The 19,361-nt window shown below is 39.3% G+C and overlaps 1 long non-coding RNA gene across 1 annotated transcript in view; it reads left to right on the top strand.

Annotated features, from left to right (window-relative positions):
* Positions 1–10,433, top strand: part of LOC146768198 (uncharacterized) — a 29,963-nt gene extending 19,530 nt beyond the window's left edge. The window contains exon 2 of the long non-coding RNA XR_014953256.1: positions 507–10,433. This is a non-coding gene — a long non-coding RNA (uncharacterized LOC146768198). The remainder of the gene's footprint in view (positions 1–506) is intronic.
* The last annotated feature ends 8,928 nt before the right edge of the window (positions 10,434–19,361 follow it).

Raw genomic sequence — 19,361 nt, 5'->3', positions numbered from 1 at the left:
TATTTTAAAAGTGATACAAATGAGACAGTGACTGTTGCCAAACCTCTTTCAGGAGACTTGTTGCAGATACTGACCCACAGTAGGAATCAGTCATGAGGACTGGGACAGAAAATATGACCAAATGTGATTCAGCACATCAGCACTGTATTTACATGTGTAATTCTCTTAATATCCATTTCAGTTACCACTATAAACCTGTACCCAGCCCATCTTTATCTCAGCTGTCTCAGCCTTCTATAGTTACCCTAGTCTAGTGATATCTGTTTGAGTTGTAAATCAGAAAATAAATATTTTTGTCACCTAAATTTGACAGGGTGCTCAGTTAATCCAGATTTGACACACTGAATCTTTTCAAGCCAGAAACACAAATTGATGGAAAATGCACAAAATTAAGACACCATCCTTTGTCCCACAAGCAATGACAAAACAATGTGTGCGCTTTTCTAGGAGGTGCTAAGCGGAGATCCAATTCTCATCACTTCTTCTTTTTCCTCTCTTGCTTATAGGAATTCCTGCCATGCTGCTCTGTTGCTGAAATGAGTTTTCCTGCAGCCCCAAAAGAAGATTTCTGCTGGCAGTACTGCAGAGGCAAGCTGGCAGTCTGCATATTAATATTTTTAGTGATGTGGAATGCTCTCCTGAAATCATCATATTCAGATGTTTTGAGACCATGGGGAGAGTCTCAGGTTTATATAAACCATGTAAACATTTTTGAAAAAGTGAATCCAGTGGTTTCAAAAATTTAGTAAAAGCACTCACCCCTCAGTGTCAAGCTTTTCAAGCCAAAGTAGCGATTTTTGCCTCACTATTTTTGAATGCTTGTGGGTAGCAAGTTTTGTCACTACTGCTGCTGCCTTAGGCCTGTTTAGGAGGATTTGGGTTTAAGGTTAAATCAAAGTTTGAGGTTAAATCAAGGTTTGTAGGCAAAAATCTGTTTCTTCTTTTGTGGTGTCTTTCACTTAGCTCTGGTTCTCATCTGTTCAAGGAAACCCCTTATTGCTGATGTGATTTAGGGTGAATCTTCACTAAAGGCTGTTTTACATGACAGAGAGAAGTGCTGGAAAGTGGTCAGTGTTTCATTGACATAATCCTCTCTCAGGGTTTGGAAAAATTTACCGTTGCTGGAGTTCAGTTGATATCCATGACTTTGCTTTGAGGAGGCTGCTATTCCAACACATTGGTTCACCAAAAAAAATTTATGAAAATTTGGAACTCATTCCAGCCAGGAGTTCAGAGTATCTCTTGAGTTCTCAGGAATCACTGTAGGTTTTCAAGTGGCTGGTTCAGAGGTTTTCACCTTTCCTACCTTCAGATGTCTACTAGTTCTTCCAGAAAGACCTAGAAGTTTTGCAATAATACTTCTTCCATGCTGTCAAAAACCACATACCTGAGAAACTGTGATATCTTCATTCTGGCTATTTAAAAAAATGCACATATTCCTTACATGAAAAAGGTAGAATCACACAAAGGATTGCTTTCAGTTGAGTGGTTTTTATTTCCCACCTGTAAATTTATGACATAGCTCAGAGATGATAGAAGCCAATAGCTGGTAACATAGTTAGAGACTATGGAAAGAGACGTGGCAGAGAATAGTCATATGCAGCTATTACACATGGAACTGAACTACCTTGTGCAGAAATGACTCACATGTGTAGGGGAGAGGAGTCTTGGAGAAAAGGTACCAGCATCCTACAAGTGATGGTTTGTAGAAACAGTGCAGCAGTCTTTAAAATATCCTGTTAATTGATTGTGCTCTCTAGCACTAGCAAGAACACTTGGTGCATAGTGAAATTATATTGGAATTGAGAGTGGCAAATCTTCCTGTTCTCTGCTGTTTCTTTCTTTTTTTTACCTTGTAACTGGTTTATACATGGTTGCCTTCTTCTACTGCCCTACCTCTCAGCCTCCAGGGCTACATTTCTGGTTGGTGTATGAGCAGGGGATGAGGAATTGCACATAGGCTTCCTGCAGGTGATAAGAGCAACAAGCACTTCACACAAATGTCTTTTGATGATATCTGGATGGTAGCTCACCTAGGGAAAATGCATATAAGGTAGATTTAGATTGTGTATTAGGAAGAAATTCTGTGCTGTGAGGGTGGTGAGGCACTGGAGCAGGTTGCCCAGTTATGGGTGACCCATTCCTGGAAGTGTTCAAGGCCAGGTTGGATGGGGCTTTGAGCAACCTGGTCTAGGGAAAGATGTCCTTAATTGTTTTTCTTATAAAAAAGTTTAATGAATGGCAGTATTCAAATTCATTAAGAATAAGATTTTCCCCTATTGCTTCAATACCTTAATGTTAAGCATTATAATATGCATAACAGCATGGTACATATTAAACAAAGAAGTTCATACTGAGTCAAATAATTTACATAATTATTAGCAAGTCTCTTTGCTAGTTGTACAACCTTTAAAAAAAAATACAAACTAAAAAATCTGAAGAGTGTCATCTCATCTTTTAAATGCTGCAGAGGCCATTTTATATTTCTGAGACTTGGGAAATCCCACTGTCTCTTTACGAGATATATCTAGGGATAATCTAAAACTGGAGTTAATTAGTGCAATGTTTATTCTGATGTTAATATTATTTTTCCACTCATAGCTCCTGTTTGGGTATATATATTAAAGTGTTATGTGTTACTGCACATCAGTTTAGACCTAATCCACCACATTCCTATTTATCCTTTTGTTTTCTGTGTGGGTGTAGCTTCCTTGGTTTAAATAGAAGTAGGCTTAATCAAATGTTTAAATGTTTACAGGATACAATAAAGGTATCATACATTAATACTGTTTTTGCTAAAATGTGCTTCTAACATTGTTCCTTTTCCCAAGCTGTCAGCCACATACTTGATTTTCTTATCACTTTATCTCAAATTATTTCAGCATAGCTATCCCAAATATTTCACAGATCATATGTAAACAAAAACATATTTTAAGTAACCTTTTTAAATTGTTGAATAAACACATCACTAAATGGAGAACAATAAATAAATAAAAGGAAAACCCAGTCAAACACACTTTTACAAAACCCAGCCAACTCCAGTATAGATATAAGGTTCCAAAGTGAGTTGATGAGGTGGATAATGAGGGACTGAAGGGCCTCTGTCCCTGTCTTTGTGCTTTTGAGGATAGCTTTGCCAAGTATGTTTCCTTGGGCACTGGGGATGTTTGTAGGCACTGAATTCTTGCTTACTCCAGAAGCCAGGCAGTGAGCTATTGGTAACTGAAAGCTGTTTTGCCCCATTCCCTCCCATCCTGGTTAAAAATAATTTTTGTTTACAAGGTTATATTTGTTCTTGGTCAGTCCATGGTCTAATTCACTACACAGCCAGACAGACCTTTGCATACCCAACTGAGACATTGCTAAAGGAACAAGAAGCAAGAATTACCTAAGCTGCCAAAAGAAGTGAGCTTCAGGAACAAAATAGCATCCTTACTATGGACAGCCACACCATGGCCTTGCTCCAAACCAGCATGACAGGGGCAAGGGGGACCCGCTTCACTTTTGTAGAGCAGGAGGAGCAAGAGGCTACTTTCACAGCTCTCTGCTGTAGCAGCAGGGTTTTCCCTGGAGAAAAGCACCTGGAAGGAGGGGTGGTTGTAGATAAGCCTTCCAGTCCTTACACTCTCTTGAGTGACTGTCTGGGACCTGCCACTGTGCTTGTCACATCCATGCTCATCCCAGGAGCTGTTGACAGGATCCCGAGAGCGCTTTGTTCACACACTATTGACATTCATGGGGCGCTTCATGTTTCCCAAAGTTAATGATCCGGACTGTCTGCAGATGCAGGCAGACATCACTGCTCAGACCTGTGGTGCTGATGAGCTAGTTGCAAAAATCATGTTTTACCTAGAGTGACTAAATACATACAAGGTTTGTGAAAATTGACCTTTCTCGTTGGCTGAGTTTCAGGAAACAATTTTTCACTTAATGACTGGCTTGAACCTGGGCCAAATTGGTAAGTCTGTAGGTCTGGACTAAGCAAGTAATTTTGAACAAATTATTTATTCAGTGAAGATAGCTACTTTTCCTCACTAGTACATAGTTCATGGACTGACTGTGAAACTCTTTAACTTGTAATTTAAAGTTATTCATACATTTCTTCACATAATAATTCTCAGTCTAAAACTATTTATGAAAAGATTATCAGTGCCTGCCATGAAGAGACATGAAGGAATGGAAATTATGTCTGGTTCAGAATCAGCTTGAAAATGTAGATGGATATGCTCTAATATGAAGAAACTCTTCACTGTTCAGTGAATGTGGCTGGTTTTCCTCAAATCATTTATTTGACAGACCAGTTTTTCTGGCATTTGACCAACTCCATAATTCATAGAGAATTTCCCTCCCCCCGCCCATCATTTTCCCAGCTCTGCTGAAAGCCTTGCAGCCAGACAGCTGTTCTGAATGAAGTGTATATATGGCCTCATATTGGTTCCTAGTAAATAGATACACTGGTGTGAAACCACACGTACTACCTTGGGGCCATCTTTGCAGAGGACAAAAGGACATGGACACTTGCCTGCCCACTTTGTAATAGAATTGGCCCCTCTGGTATGAGCTGCAGTTAATAAACATTAGTATAGCAGCATGAACTTTCTGGTGTGAAGGGCAACACCTGTACCTGCTGTGCTGTCAGAACGAAGCTAGCGTGCTGTGCCTTTTAGCATCCCTTAACTGCTCACAAAAAGAAAGGTGAGGAGGGAGACCTGCTCTTTCCAAACCTAATTCTCTCCTGCATGTGGGCAGAGCTCATTTGGGCATTGCTCACTGTTTCCTTCAACTCTTCTGCAGAAAAGCTGGCACTGCCTGGGGTTTCTCCTTGGAGTCCCAGACCAGGACATTCATTTAAACCTTCAAGCCTCTTTCCTCCAGTGGTATCATAATTCCTTTGGTTAACCTCAAACCAAAGAGACTGATTCCTTTCAACTCTGTAATCTTTCCTCCCTTCACTCTCCACTATTCCCCTCTTGCAACCCTCACCTTTTTCTTTTGCCTGCTTCACTTCTTTTTTGATTTTCTGATTCATATCTTTTCTCTTTAGTCTTTGTTATTTTGGGGAGGAGGATGTCTTTCCTGGCCCCAGTTAGTGCTCTTTCAAGGTCTGCCTTATTCTTTATAATATATCCCATTTTTTTCTTTATTTTATACTGCAATGAAGCCTCTAGCTGCTATTAATAATCACAGCGAGTTTCTATCCAAAGAATTTAGAATGAAAATTAATTAATTCCACAGGTTAAAGAGACACATCCTTTTATAAACATACAGTGTGCAAAAACAGTAATTAAAATTATTAAAAACCAGATTTGGTTGTATCAGGATTATAAGTACGAATATAAATACTAATTTAGGGAATAGACAATTTTAAAGATTCTTGCTTGCCTGTAGGTTGTTTTTATTCTGGCCTTGCAAGATTTTTAATCTTCAAGTGTTTCAGAGAGGTAATAAAGTCAGCTATCCTGGATCTTATCTTTGATTTAAAAATACTTATTCTTTCTCACTTAGCTCTGCTCTTTTGGTTCTGGTAGCCCTCTGCAAAATAGAATAAGTATTTTCATTCAGTTCTGCAGGTGGTGAAAGACATAAAACATTAAAATGGGTCCTTTAAAACAGCTGTAAACTAAAATGATGCTTGTAAACTGAAATACTGCTGTTTTGTTCACCCTGAATTTTAAAATAGTTTCATGAGGTAATTGAGCCTTAAAGGATCTGGTTTTTTTAACTCTATAATGTTATTATGCAGTTGCCACAGGGGGAGCATATGCTTGCTGCCAAAATCTAAAACTGGAATCTTGGATGTTAAACAGATAAGATTAAGTCATAGACTTCAGCTGTACTAGAAGCAAGCACAACATTCATCTGAAGCATGTGACAGCTATGTCCTGGAAAACTGTTTCTAGACAGACATTCTTGCCTGCTTACATAGACTGAAATAGGCCATTCTCATTCATTCAGTCTACTGAGTTTTAAGCACCTCTGTAGAACTATTTGCTTGAATGTTTTCCCCATTTTCCTGAAGTGTGGCATTGCTTCTTTAAGGAGCCTTGTAAATGAGGCCTTTCACCTAAGATGGTTATCCTGTTAAAGATTTCTGCTGTTTTTATTGGTCACTGAAAACACATTTGGGTTTTAAGACTTTTTCTGAATTGTATAAATGGGTTTGAGTCTATGTTGGATTTCAGGTATCAGTCTGCGCACATTCTGTGTTAGATTTTATTGTGCCCTAAAACATGACAGGCATTGCACTGAACAAAAGAATGATATAATCACTTCCCTGAAGAATTTACTATCTGACTTTAGATTAAAATCGGAGTAATAAACAGCAGGAAGGAGACGTAGTGAGAAACTACCTCACACATTACAGCAGTAAGATCAAGCTGTTAAGCTGTTGGTGCTTGTAAACACCTCAATTGCTTAACTAAATGGTTTATTTAAAATAATTATGATCAGTGAGCCACTAATTGTAGGCACCACTAAAATGAACTCAAAAGGAGGGATTTGAATGAAAAGTTCAAACTCGCTGAACCAGAATCAACATTGCATCTCACAAACCAGGCAGCATGAGGTGGAAAAGCTTGCTGGAGAGGTAGGTAAGTGGCACATCATGCCTGGTGTCACTGTTAAGTGGAGAGAGCAAACCTCTATACACAGAAAGTGTGCAGTTGTGCAGGGCACTAAAGGTGAGAGCAGACAGTTTAAAACTAATGTGGTGGATAAAGGAGAGGTAGTGGACTGATTTAGAATGGATTTAAACGTCTAAAGTGTTCCAGCTGACTTAGCAAGGTCGGCACCAGTGTGTTAGGGAAGGCGTGGACCTGTTGCCAGGTGGAGCAGACTGACAGGAGAGGAGGCATGTAGCTTTCAGGGATCGACCTGAAAGCTACGTGAGTGCTTATCTACTGAAGCAGAATAAAAGTCTGGGAGATTAGTCCATAAGCACTGCAGAACGTTTTTTACCTAGACCCCAGTCACCTGTCCCTCATCACTAGAGTAGCCCACCTCTCTTCTTATCATGGCTGCACATTAATAGCCCTCCTGAGTCTCCTTCCAACAGTGTCTATCCTGAAATATATATTGGAATGGTGTTCAAGTGCTGTCTTCTGGGTTATATGTGGTTTGGTGGCACTAGTGCACTTCATACCAGGTAAATGTACATTGCAGTAAGTACTATGTTTGCTCAACAGAGAGGCCAAACACTGCCCAAAAATGTGGCTTAAACTGATCTTCATGTAAAGATAAGGCCCAGTGACAGAACTGCACTTGCACGTCTTTGTTGTTGCTGTCCACAGTCTGTATAACAATAATATAAAAACTCAAGCAGCATTAAAATGCAAACATGCAGTTGCCCCATCTAAATAAAACCCTCTTCAAACCCACTTCTTGTTAAAGAAGAAACTTGGATGTCCCAGATGACTTGGTTTTTGTGTTATTGCAAATCCCAAGTCGTCTGTACCTCTCTCTTTGATGGTCTCAAATGGTTAACATCTAGACTTTATTATGTTACTGAATATTGTATGTTGTCAGGCAGCACCACATCTATTAAATCACACTCAGGAGAGAGCTAACCACAAAGCCATAAGCATTCTTGACAGGTCATTCTTGTTCAAGCCTGGTTTCTTCTGTATAAAGATTAAAAATCTTGTCACTGATGGTGAAGAATGAAGTACATACAAAACAATGGAGCATCAATATCTCATAAAAAGCACTTAACAGAAGTGGCAGAATTTGAATGAGATGCTTTATACATTAAACAAAATAACACTAGTAGTAATATTGAAGATTGAGGGTACTGTAAAATAATTCCACTAAATATTGAATGCAAGTACTAATTGACAGTGATTGTTCATTTTGGTGATGCATTAGTAAGAATTTTATTTTTATTCTGCATTGTACCAAACCCAGAAAAATAAATCCTTTGAATTTTTCCATTACTTTTTTCCTGAATATTCCCTATTAACAATATTTGAAATTAATGGATTCTCATTCTGTATTCTGCTGGGTCTGATTTTCTCTGCTCTTTTAGAATAAAGCAACCCTAAAAGAGGCAATCTACCTAGTAGATTCTTGTCTTCCATTGTGGCATCTACTTTTTTCCTTTTTCTTCGTTCCTGGTGTAAGAATTTTGGCTTTGGAAGGAAGGCTGTGACCAATATACATTTGCATTACAGTTTATTTCTACCTTCTGGCCTGCTATGAGAAGCTGGTGTAAACTAGAGCTACATTCTCAAGCAATGAGGAAGCCAGTTAGCAGAGTTATTACTTGTTCAGAGGCCCATCCTGGTAGCCAGGTAATCCTGGGGAAGAGAGTAGAAGCAGCCCAATATTTTTACCTACCTTCTATCTCTGCAGGCTTCCATCAGGTGAACAGAAACCTTGAACAGGGGAACCACTTGGAATCTGCCTTTTTCCTCCTTCTAGTGCTTTTGATTCTAAACTCTCAGAAATGGCAGTCCTGATGGTTGAAAGGCAGCATGTGCTGGGGATCTACTTTGGGAAATAAACAGCAGTAGTTTCACTGGACTTAACAATACTATCCTATCCCATAACACACATGATGAGGGAAAAGAACCCAGGATTTTATCGACAGCTCCTGAAGTTTATATTTTTAAGGTGTAGTCTTCAGCAGCTGGATTTGAATCAGGTGCCAAGATTGAAAAGAAGGGTGACAAACACAAGTGGCTTGAAAAGGTATTTTTTTTGAGGGACCTTCCAGTCCAGAAATACCTTTGTTTTTATGGAATGCTAACATAACTGTGAAGCTGACCTAGCAAGTCTTTTGTCTTTAGTTTTCCATTCATTACAGGGAGCTGTACACCTCCACAGGAAAAAAAAAAAATAGTGGAGCCACAAAATTGAAAACATGGAGGCCTACAGCTTCTTGATAATCTTTATCTGACAAGCAGGGCTGTTGCTCAAGGTATGTGGGAGAACTCTTACAAATACAAAGAGAAAATTGTTCTTTCTGTAATTGAATAATCTAAATGACTACTATGGCCTCCCTGTGGATTTCCTATCCAAATGCCAACTCAGCCTGTTCATGATTACCCTGTGAGAGCCAAAGAGTTCACAACCTGCAGTGGGAAGACTGTAGAACATGGTAAAAATGAACCTAGGAAAACTGAGACTGCTTTGCCACATTATTATTATTTAATAAATTATTAAATTGCAGCAGTCTGAGTGAAGATGCTCATAAGGTTATGCTTTGTGTGTAGTTTTTAAATTGTCAAAGGATTCAAGCCACTTTAAAAAAAAATGGGTGGAACAAAGTGTGCTACAGAAGATTTACCACTAACACTTAGACATTCTTGCTGTATTTCAGACAGGCCACCCCTCAGGCAAATTTATGTAATCTACACAACACACAATTTCCATAGGCATGAACACTTGCAAGGCAAGATTCAGGTGAAGATTTACACTTGCTGGAGAGCAGACAGGCTGCTTCTTCTAGTCATGGTTTCTAGAGCTCTTTGGTGTATTTAGTATTTTTGGAGGATAGAGAAGCAGTTTTAAACTGTTTAGCCTAAAGTTTAGAGTAACAGGGGTTGTAAGTAGTCCCAGATGGTCTCAGTGCTCAGTTGCTGCAGGCAGGATGGTGATTTCAGAGAATGCTCATGGGCTGATACGGGAACGCAGGATGCGAAGGCATAAGTGTTCTAGTCCCTCTAAGTTTGCAAGCCAGAGAAGAAAGAAGTGCTGCAGGGCCTTCAGAGGGATTTGCAATATCTCACTTGCAGGATGTCTGATTTTTGTCTTATCCTTAGCAGAAGAGCACACAGACCCATACTATCATAAGATATGATATTCTGTGGAGTTGCTATTCAACTGCTCCTAATTCTCCCAGCTCTGCACTACTGGGGTTTACAGGTGCAGCAACCATCCTCTGAGGAACACAGACAGTGAGGCTCTAGCCCAAAGCTGCAGCTGCTGCTGCAGATGAGGCTGAGCAGTAAAGAGCATGAGCAAGCAAGGAGCTGCCATTGCCTTCTCAAAGTGCAGCAGATCCCTGATCATTTATTCCAACCCAGCAGGCAAGGCAATACTGCCTATCCCAGTGCAATGGGAACAACCTGTGTGCTAAATGTGGCCCAGCTGGACCAGACTCGGCTTGTTCAGCATAAATAGTGCTGGTTTGAAGCTCTAATTAAAACAAAGTGAGGATAATAGCCTTCTGAAACTATGGAGGGGAAGCAAAACTTCAAACAAGCCCTTTCAGTAAGAAGTAAAATTTGGGTTTTGTTTTTGTCCAAGCTTTTAGAAGGTGTTTGTTAGATCAAGATAGCTATTGTGATCTAATATTATGCCTTAAAATGCCCATACAAATAAATCCCTGGTGAATTTTAAGGTCAGGAAAGACTTTTGTGACTATGAAGAAATAGATCAGCTCCAGTTCAAAGAAATGCCTTGGAGTCAGAAAAGCAGTTTTCTGCTCCTTAGAGAAAAAAGGGTTATGTTTGATATATTATCTAGGAAAGACTGACCCAGAGGTGGGTGGGAAGAGAGGGTTTGCAAACACAACTGAGTCATGTATGTTGGGTGTTTGCATTGTGCTAACAAAGAACCCAAATACCTGTAGCTCTGTCAGCTCCCCTCTGACTGGTATGCTTATGCATTTGGTGTTTTAGCAAGTGATAGGATGCAGAAGGGTTGGCTGCAGAGGTTTAGGCAGGTGCTAGAATGAAGTGGGCTGACATTGTAGTCTCATTCATGGCCGTGTTGATAAGCAAATAAAGCACAGCAAGTAATGAAATGTATATGTTGTTTCACACTGAGCCAGGTAAATCCAGTTAAAAAAAAGTTTGGTGGCATATTAGATTGCTTGTAGGAATAAAGTACCTACTTTGTAGTCTCACTTTCACACTGGTAATTAGCGTTAAATTCCTGTTTTGGAAAACGGTTGGGTTCCGCTGAGTTTTTTTTGGAAACAAAATGAAAAGTTTCTGTGCTCCTGAGTGCTAACTTATTTATTCTGTTCTTTGCATGCGATAACTGGAAAAGGCTTTCTGCTTCATGCTGAATTTGGCTCAGGTTTAAATGTGCTTTTGCATATTTTCTTATCCTGTAATTGTAATTGCTTTCAGTGAGCCTTGATTACTGTCATCTACTGTCATGCCCTAGTGCATCTGACCAGTTACAATTGCATAGTAAAATAGCACTTTGTGTGATTTTGTGTGACTTTTATATGTGTCTACAATTTTTATGTTGCAGCTGTATAATACCCTGATTGTACCTCTGATATTTTAATGCTTATTCCCTTAAAATGGATCTTGAAATGATCCACTAAAGTCCTGTTCCTTAGTATATTACCTGGAACGGATAAGCAAGTCGAGCACATTTACAGGACCTCTTTTGTTTTCTTGCTTATGCCAAATCCACTTATTTTTTCTTGGCCAGATGTCTGAGACATAATTATCCAGAATTGCAACTATCAGACCTAGGTGAAGCTTTTATGTGAAGATCAAATGCCTTCTATTTCATAGGAAAGCTTACACTACAGAACAGAAGAGCTCACTGGGAGGCTTTGACTTATGTCTCTGCTTCCTTGCAGGCAGGATGATGCTTTGTCAGTTGCAGAGGGCTCTCCTAGGGCTCCACCTTTACTATTTTTCAAAATTTTTTTGTTCAACCAACCACTTACTCTTACCACGGCCCCACCTCAATAATAGCTTTTAACTGTCTTGTCTCTTCCTGTGCCTGTTTCTAGATCTGTTTTACTCTCCTATTTGGTTGTTCAATATCCTCCCTCTCCCTCCACTATCTCCCCTAGGGCAACTTTGGATCCTGCACATGATCCACCACTATGATTTTCTCTCCTCCACAGAGCTGTGTCCCTGCCACTGCCATTATTCCTAACACAGCACTCACCATCTGTTCTTCCTCTTCCTCTCATGGCCTCTCTAATGCCTAGAGTTTCAAAAATGTTTGTACCCTTCCAGCCTCTCCTCACACCTTCCACACTTAAGCCCTTTGATCCCTTTTTCTATGACATGGTGGTTGGCCCCTTGAGGGTTCCTTGCTACCTTTGCCCTATTTCGCTTTATTCCCAAGGGGGATAAAGTGGACTAAGACATATAACAGGGTAGGTCATGTAGCTAGATCAAACCCGGAGCTGCAGGTACAAATATGGGAAGATCTAGTTAGGAGGCCTTTAATTAACAATTTTTTCTGTGGAGGTTCAAAGGAGCAGAATGGCTCTGTGAGCTTTTATATTCAAATGAATTCTTCTCTACTGCCAGGTAAAGGATCTAATGATTTAAGGCTGGAGTATGAAGGCCAGCCCTCTTAGTAGAAGCTCAACCAGATAATAACATAAAATCTGCACTCACTGTTGTTTGGCTTCACTTGGAACATTCGTGTCTCCTTAAGTCATGTCTCTTCCTTGATGTTTCTTCTTGGTTGTCACTTTCATTTGGTTTTCCCCTCAAATTTCAAAGACCCCTTCATTGTAAAATGTTAGCAACCTCTCCTCACAGGTGTCTATTGCTAAATGAACTACATTTTTTAATTAGAAATTGTCTTGTAAATAACTGAATTGAGTCATACATAGATTTCAGTCTAAGGTACTATTCAGCTTGGTGTTAATTAAGGTGACTAATAAAAGAGATAAGAAAACATGAATAATGAAGTCAGTCTCTGCCACATCACCCACAACCCTTACATGGCCTTGGTTACCTGGAGATGCAAAATGAAAAGCTCTTTTTCTCAGCCAAGGGAATCTCTGGCTGTGTTTTCCCTGGATCTGTATTTTAAGCTATCCGGGTCACACTGACCCACGGTTACATTGTGGTACTGAGGGCAATTAGATTTACTTAGCTGTCCTTTTATTTGAGACAAACTAGAATATGATTATGTAGCTTTTTAATGAATTTTTAAGCACTGTTTCAATCAAGCTTGTATAAGCAAGAGGTTTATTTTTTAATTTTTTTTTTGTTGTTGTTTTTTTTTTTTATGTGAGAAAGAACTGCTAGATTTTGAAAGGTTTTTATGGGTTTCACATCAACTTCTAAAATTCTACTTGTTTTAAAGGAGCTGCCAAATGCTGGAAAGCTTGCTTGTCTTGCTTTCTAGTTATCCTGGCATAATACCAGAAGTAAGTCTCAAATGCTGATTAAATCTCAAAGAGAACAGAGATCCAGAATTAGTTACTTGCAGGATATCATACCTCATAAACACCAGAGGAGAAATAAATTAACAAATCTCAAGTTGGATTATGGTAAAGGTCTAGAATACATAAATAATTGTTTAATGATGTGACATATACACTTCCTGTATTAAACTATATCAGCTGAATCATTAATGGAATAATTAGCTGAACCAATACAGATAATAAGAAGTTGTTGCCCTGGTGAGGCAGGAACAAGATATAGAGCAATAGATCAGGCAACAGGGCAAAATCTAAAGATCACTTTCATTCCCTGTGGTAAAACTTGAAAGCTCTGCAAAACAGGCACTGAGCCTGCTTTCAAGGATGGTCTCCATAGCAGCACTCTAGACTTCGGAGAAACCTTCGTCAAGAGCTTGTCTTGTCAGTTTTTACTATTCTGTCACAACACTGCTTTACCTACATCTGAAAAGTCGTATCTGAAACCAGGCCTTGCTCTCTGCTTGAATGGGCGACTTGGCATGTTTCTACTGGACCCTTGGGTGACAATATACTGCTGTGACCCCTGGGTGAGAATATACTGCTGTGACCACGGCATCTCTGCTTCATAAGGTAGGGCCATGGCACGGGTTGACAGATCTGAAATCTTCTGAGCTGCTGGTCATGCTAAGGACAGTGTGTCAGGAGATAGAACAAATTTGTCGGTTTACCATGTGTTTTATTCCTGAGAAGTCTAATGCTTTGATAGCTGAAAAAGAAAAAAATTCACCCCCCAAGTCAAACCAACCACTTCCCCCTACCAAACCTCTTCTCACTGATAGAGGTCATAGGTGTGAGGGGGAAGGCTTCGCCACTGTTGATATTCCTTATGGAGTCGCTCAAAGCTCCTGGCTGAAGTCTGATCTTCTAGCTGAATTTTGGGCAATCAAAAGCTAGAGTTTCACTGCCTGGGCAATAAAACAGAAAAGCCCATGAACGCAAGGAAAGGCATTAGAAACCCCTCAGCTGGGGGTCCCCAGTATCACCCATATCTTTCCCCCAAGTATATTTCATTTTAAACAGCTCTTAATCCTGCCCAAGGGAGCAATAGGTCATTGTATCTTGCTGGATTAGCCTTCAGACTGGTTAAAGGCTTGTGTGCTGAGCCACTTCAGCTGGGACAACACCAGCTCACTCACCTCTTCAGACAAAACCACAAAAGCAAAGCTAGACACCAAAGCACCTACACTGTTTATAGCTGCCATCCTTGCTCAGCAGGTTTCCAGTGTTTCAGGTCTGGTATGAGTCTACAGCTGGCTTTAGAAATGGTCCTGAGCAGGCCTGGGAAGACCTTTTCCAGACATATTTCTGGAATATCTGCAACTAATAGTTTTATTGGTCATACCCAAAGCCTCTGAACTCTTCTGACCCCAGGGTGAAGAAATGAAGCCACCAGATTCTTCTCTGAATACTTCTTAGAGCTTCTTCTTGCCCTCGAGGGCCTCCATTCTTCCTGGCCACAAAGTCCCAGTGATTTCTTCACAGTCTGACAAGTCTGAAGAGGTCATGGAATTGAAGAGGTTTAGATTGGCATTATGGGCAGTGCTTAAGGGACCTAGCCTGGTTACTCTTCAAGATGTGGAAGAGAGGAATTGTGAGTTAAAATCAGTAGGCAGAGCGCACTGGCCACTTGCAGAGGCTTAGTCAGGTTGAGAGCTCTCTGCTTGCTTTTCTCTGTGATGCCAGCCAGCTGCAGCAGCAGGGAAAGGGGGAAAGAGGAGCTGTCAAAAAGCACTGGCTCCTACAGCAGGCTGTGCTTGCCTGGCATCACTCCTGGATCTGAGTCAACTGATAGCTGAGTAAAATTAGGTCACCTGCCACCATGTTCTTGCCTTTTAACATGATATTTGAGGTTAGGTAAATAGATTAGTGAGAGAAAGCTGGCTCTGAGAATGGAGTGCTCAATGGAAGAATGTGTGGGTTTATACAAGTCCGAATGGTCCCGAAGAAGTCCTGGCTGTGATCACAGCTGCAGATTCAGTCCTTTTGCTGTGGGAGTAACAGACCCCATGAGACTGCTGTAGAGTGGAAGCTGGTACCTTGGGAAAAGAGGGGGTAGGTGTGCTGCCTCCAGGGGAGAGACTGATGGGGCTGGGTGTTTGGTGATCTGTCAGCCTGGCCACATGACAAGATGCTCTGTGAGGAGTGAAGTTTTCCTGCTCCCATGGCTCCCTAAGCCCTCCCCAACAGCCAGAGAGAAAGGGTGCTTGGGGGAGCACGTTGGTTGGTTCCCCCCACTCCCGCAGTCCCGAGCTAATAGTACAGCTGTTCTGCCAAAAGTGAATGTTTTTTCAAATAGGCACTAGCTGCTGTGTGAGGAGCAGATGAGAGGTTTCAGGAAAGAAGCAGAATTTTAATTCAGAACAAATGTAGAAGACTGCAATATCTGTGGTATGTTCAGCACAGCTTTAAGGCTTTGCTGTCTTGTTTTTAATTCTATCCTAATATGATAGCATGCCACATTATTCATGTTCTTAATAATGGCTTGCATTGTTTAAGGAGATGCAAACAAAGAGACCCTGGGGATATACAAAGCTCAGACATTTTAAAACTAGTAATATTCAACTACTTCAAGTGCTTGTTTATTTTAAAGGGGTATATCTTTATCTTCAGCAAACCCTGCATCTCTCAGTCCAGGCCAAGAGAGACTTCAGTGGGACTGCATGATTCTTAGCTCAAAATTGGGACTCCATCACTGATTTTTTTTGTGTAGATTGCTACAAGATATTTTACAAAATGTTTCTGCATCATGTTTAAGCAGAAAACTTGCTTGAGTATTACTCTCTATGAATAAAAATTATTTACCCTGGCAGGTTTGATATAATTACTTTACATATCAACCAAGGGACTGACAGTCACATTTATGTGGGAAAAATATCTGGTGATAGAACACAATGATCTTAATGGCATTTGGTGAGGAAAGCTTTATCTGCAAACTGACTTTTTTCCTTTTTCAAAATTAATTAATTAGTTTTAAAAACACCTTTATTTAATTTAACTGCTAGCATTAATGAATTCCTGGAGTTCTAATGTTCTACTGCCAGGCTGCAGGAAAAGGGCCAGTTCTGTGATGTTTCTATGATGCTGAAGGATGGGGATAGCCTCACATAACAGCATGGAAATTAATCTGAAAAAAAAAGATTATATGTGCCAGGATTTAGAAAAGAATAGCAGATGAGAAAAAATTGGATTAGAAGGGAAGTCACAAAGCAATTAGCTGAGCTAGGTGATACAGAAGGAAATGTTAAAAAGGCAGTGGAGATAACTAGGTGAAAAAATCTAAACTTAGTGGGAGAGGACATCCAGTAAACTGGGAAAAAAGAGTGTCAAGGGAGAATGCTATCAGTGTGCACATCCAGTGATAGCAAAATGACACATTTTCATACCTCGCTGCTCTGAGCTCTTTTTAGTGACTGCATACAAAAGCCTTACCCTGTTAAGATAGGCACAATCCAGGATCAATAAGTACTCACATCTAGGACCATATCTTGTTTGCCTTGCTTTCCTAAATAGTGACATTATGTTCTGCTTAATAATGGCAGATACATACTAGGATAACAGTGTGTATCATCTAAATTGGTCTTTAAAAGAAATGGGTTTTTTTATGATTAGCATCTTAGCATAATTTCAGGGTCTAGTTTCCTGAAAATCAAAAGAAATTACCTTAGTCAAAGTACAGATTTGGGATTTACACAACTTTCCTTTACCGGAAATGGTTTTAAAATAATAAATTTATACTAAATCTGGTTTATAATTAACAGTTTGCTGTTTCTTCCCAAGTCTGGATATTAGTTTGGCTATAAGGAATGAGATCTCAGAAAATACCTTGATAGATGATGCCTGTTATCTGTAACTATTTTTCCCTTTAAATTTAAATATTGAAGTACCTGATTCTACTTATAAAAGATCTATACCTGCAATGACCTAATTTTGTAGAGATAACTTGCTTCTACTTTTTTTTTTTCAGAAAGATTGCAAATGAAAATAAGTCCATGCTTTAAAATTTTGCCTGAAATAGTGTAAAAGTTATTTAATCTGCTAATAATGGAAAATATTACAATGCCACCACAGTGACACAGTATCAGCACTGTGTATTAACATGGTGCTTACACAGAACACCAAAATTCTTTCCAGCTCCTTGCAATACATCCTGGAAGAGTGGAAGGGCATATATCTTCCAGTTGGTCCTGGCATGAAATCCAAGACGAGACAAATTGGGAATGAATCACAGTCTGTGTTATAAATACAGGCCTAGAAATTACTCAACCAGAACTCAGTTTTATGCTGAAGGAAGAGCAAGTATTGCTGAGTTGACCACTGGTGCTGAGTCACTTTACAGAGGGGGTGGTGCGACCATGGTTTTGGCTTGAGACAGGCGGGGTCTCCAGTGTTATGAAAATAGATCCATTTTGCAAGGCAGGAGGTTCTAATCCTCTTGCATCATCTTTTGGAAGCTGATCCAGTTTATTATTCTGCAGATACTGTTTTTTTCTGTTGTTGTTGTTGTTTTTTATATTTCCTCCTTGTCTTATAAGAAAATACGACTTTTTCTTTGGAATGTGATGGGGATAAAGATCTGCACTTCTGGAGCTACCTGTGATTGAAGCGGGGGGAAGTACTAAAAAAAAAAGTTTTTTTATTTTTCCTCTATTTTGGTCTAAGAAAGCTTCTGTAATTCTGTTAGAGGAGTAGAAGTTGCAGAAATGAACATGTATGCAGGCTAAAGGGGAACTGAGGGGAAAACAACCTTGATTCAAGTGCTATTATTATTGCTAAAATGTCAGACATTTATTTATATTATGTAACACAGCTGTAGTATTTTAGGAAATAGGATTTCCTGTGAAGACAGGGAATGCCCTCTCCCTGGTAAATTTGCATTAATTGATAAACTGAATGATTAATGAAATCAGAGTCTGGGTATTTAACTATGTATAAAAATGATAATGTGCCAGCTTGTGTCTTAGGATAATGGAGGCAGACTAGTCCTGACAGTCATCCAAAGGGATTTAATTTCCCAGACATTTAATCCAAGCTGTTTTGTGCCCTGATCTGCACAACAATATATTTCAATGCAATCTTATATAGCAAAGACATTAGCTTCTTAGAAATTCTATCATATGTGATAAGTTTTTCATTCAGGAGAGTCGTAGGACAGCACCAAAATATCATGTTGTAGAGTTTGTCTGTCATGATCAATTTGTAGAATGAAATAAATACCTGTTTTATTACTTGCAAATCAAAATCAACAGTGAAACCTATTTATTGCCATAGGGACCCCATTCAAAATTCCAGAAGATTCTCAGTTGATTAATCTGATCTGAGAAGTTTACAGATTGTTTAAATAGTAAAATCATCTTAGTAAAAAAAATAATTAAATCCAGATTTGGTAAGGATATATTATATAAAAAGCTCCAACAAAATCAAGATCCTGAGATGTGATCAAAATTACATCAGTGAGAAGATGAATGAAATAAAATGAAGATCTTACACTGAAAATAACATTCCTTTCTATAGCTCCTCACTGTGTCTTTCTACCTAGATAAGGACTCTAAATAGCACATAATTATAATGTATAAGTGTTTCTCAAGATTATTATTCTGTATAGCATTTCAAAGATAATGTATTCACTCAATCTTACACCCCATTCCTGTATTCAGGGGAGGCCTTCTTAGAAGCATGAGAAGACACTCATAGTCTCCATACAAATTGATCAGCATATTAAAAAAACCCATTTTTTTCTATCATAATCTTAAAAAAAACCTGTACTTTATTTAAAAATATGTTTTCTGATAAAGGAGCTCAATAATGTGTAATTTCATTCTAGTAATGTTTTACGAGAATAGATATTGTCCCTTTTAAATTCTGTTACTCAAGACAGCTATCTGAAACCTCCAGTAGAAGGTTACAAAATCAGCAAAGCTATGGAAAAGGCCAACAGCAGTATACTTAGAAAACACAGTCCCATCCAAAATAGAAGTGATTTTACCAAAACATCAGAGCTCAGGCTTCTGTTACTCATGTTTTGCTTACTTCTCTTATTTCCCATCGGGAAAGACACATACTTTTTCTTTTTTTCTCATTTGTGTGGCTTTTACCTTTTTCTTGATGCCTCAGTGAGATGTGGAAAACAGGAAGGAGACCCTAACTTCCCCTTCTTTAAAAAAAATACACCTCTTTGGCTTCCAAATATCTACCACAGCTCTGGTGGATTAACCTTGTCTGG

This window comes from Lonchura striata, chromosome 2 (genome assembly GCF_050655825.1).
Source record: "Lonchura striata isolate lonStrDom1 chromosome 2, ASM5065582v1, whole genome shotgun sequence".
NCBI classification, from domain to species: domain Eukaryota; kingdom Metazoa; phylum Chordata; class Aves; order Passeriformes; family Estrildidae; genus Lonchura; species Lonchura striata.
This window is presented reverse-complemented; position numbering and strand designations above follow the sequence as displayed.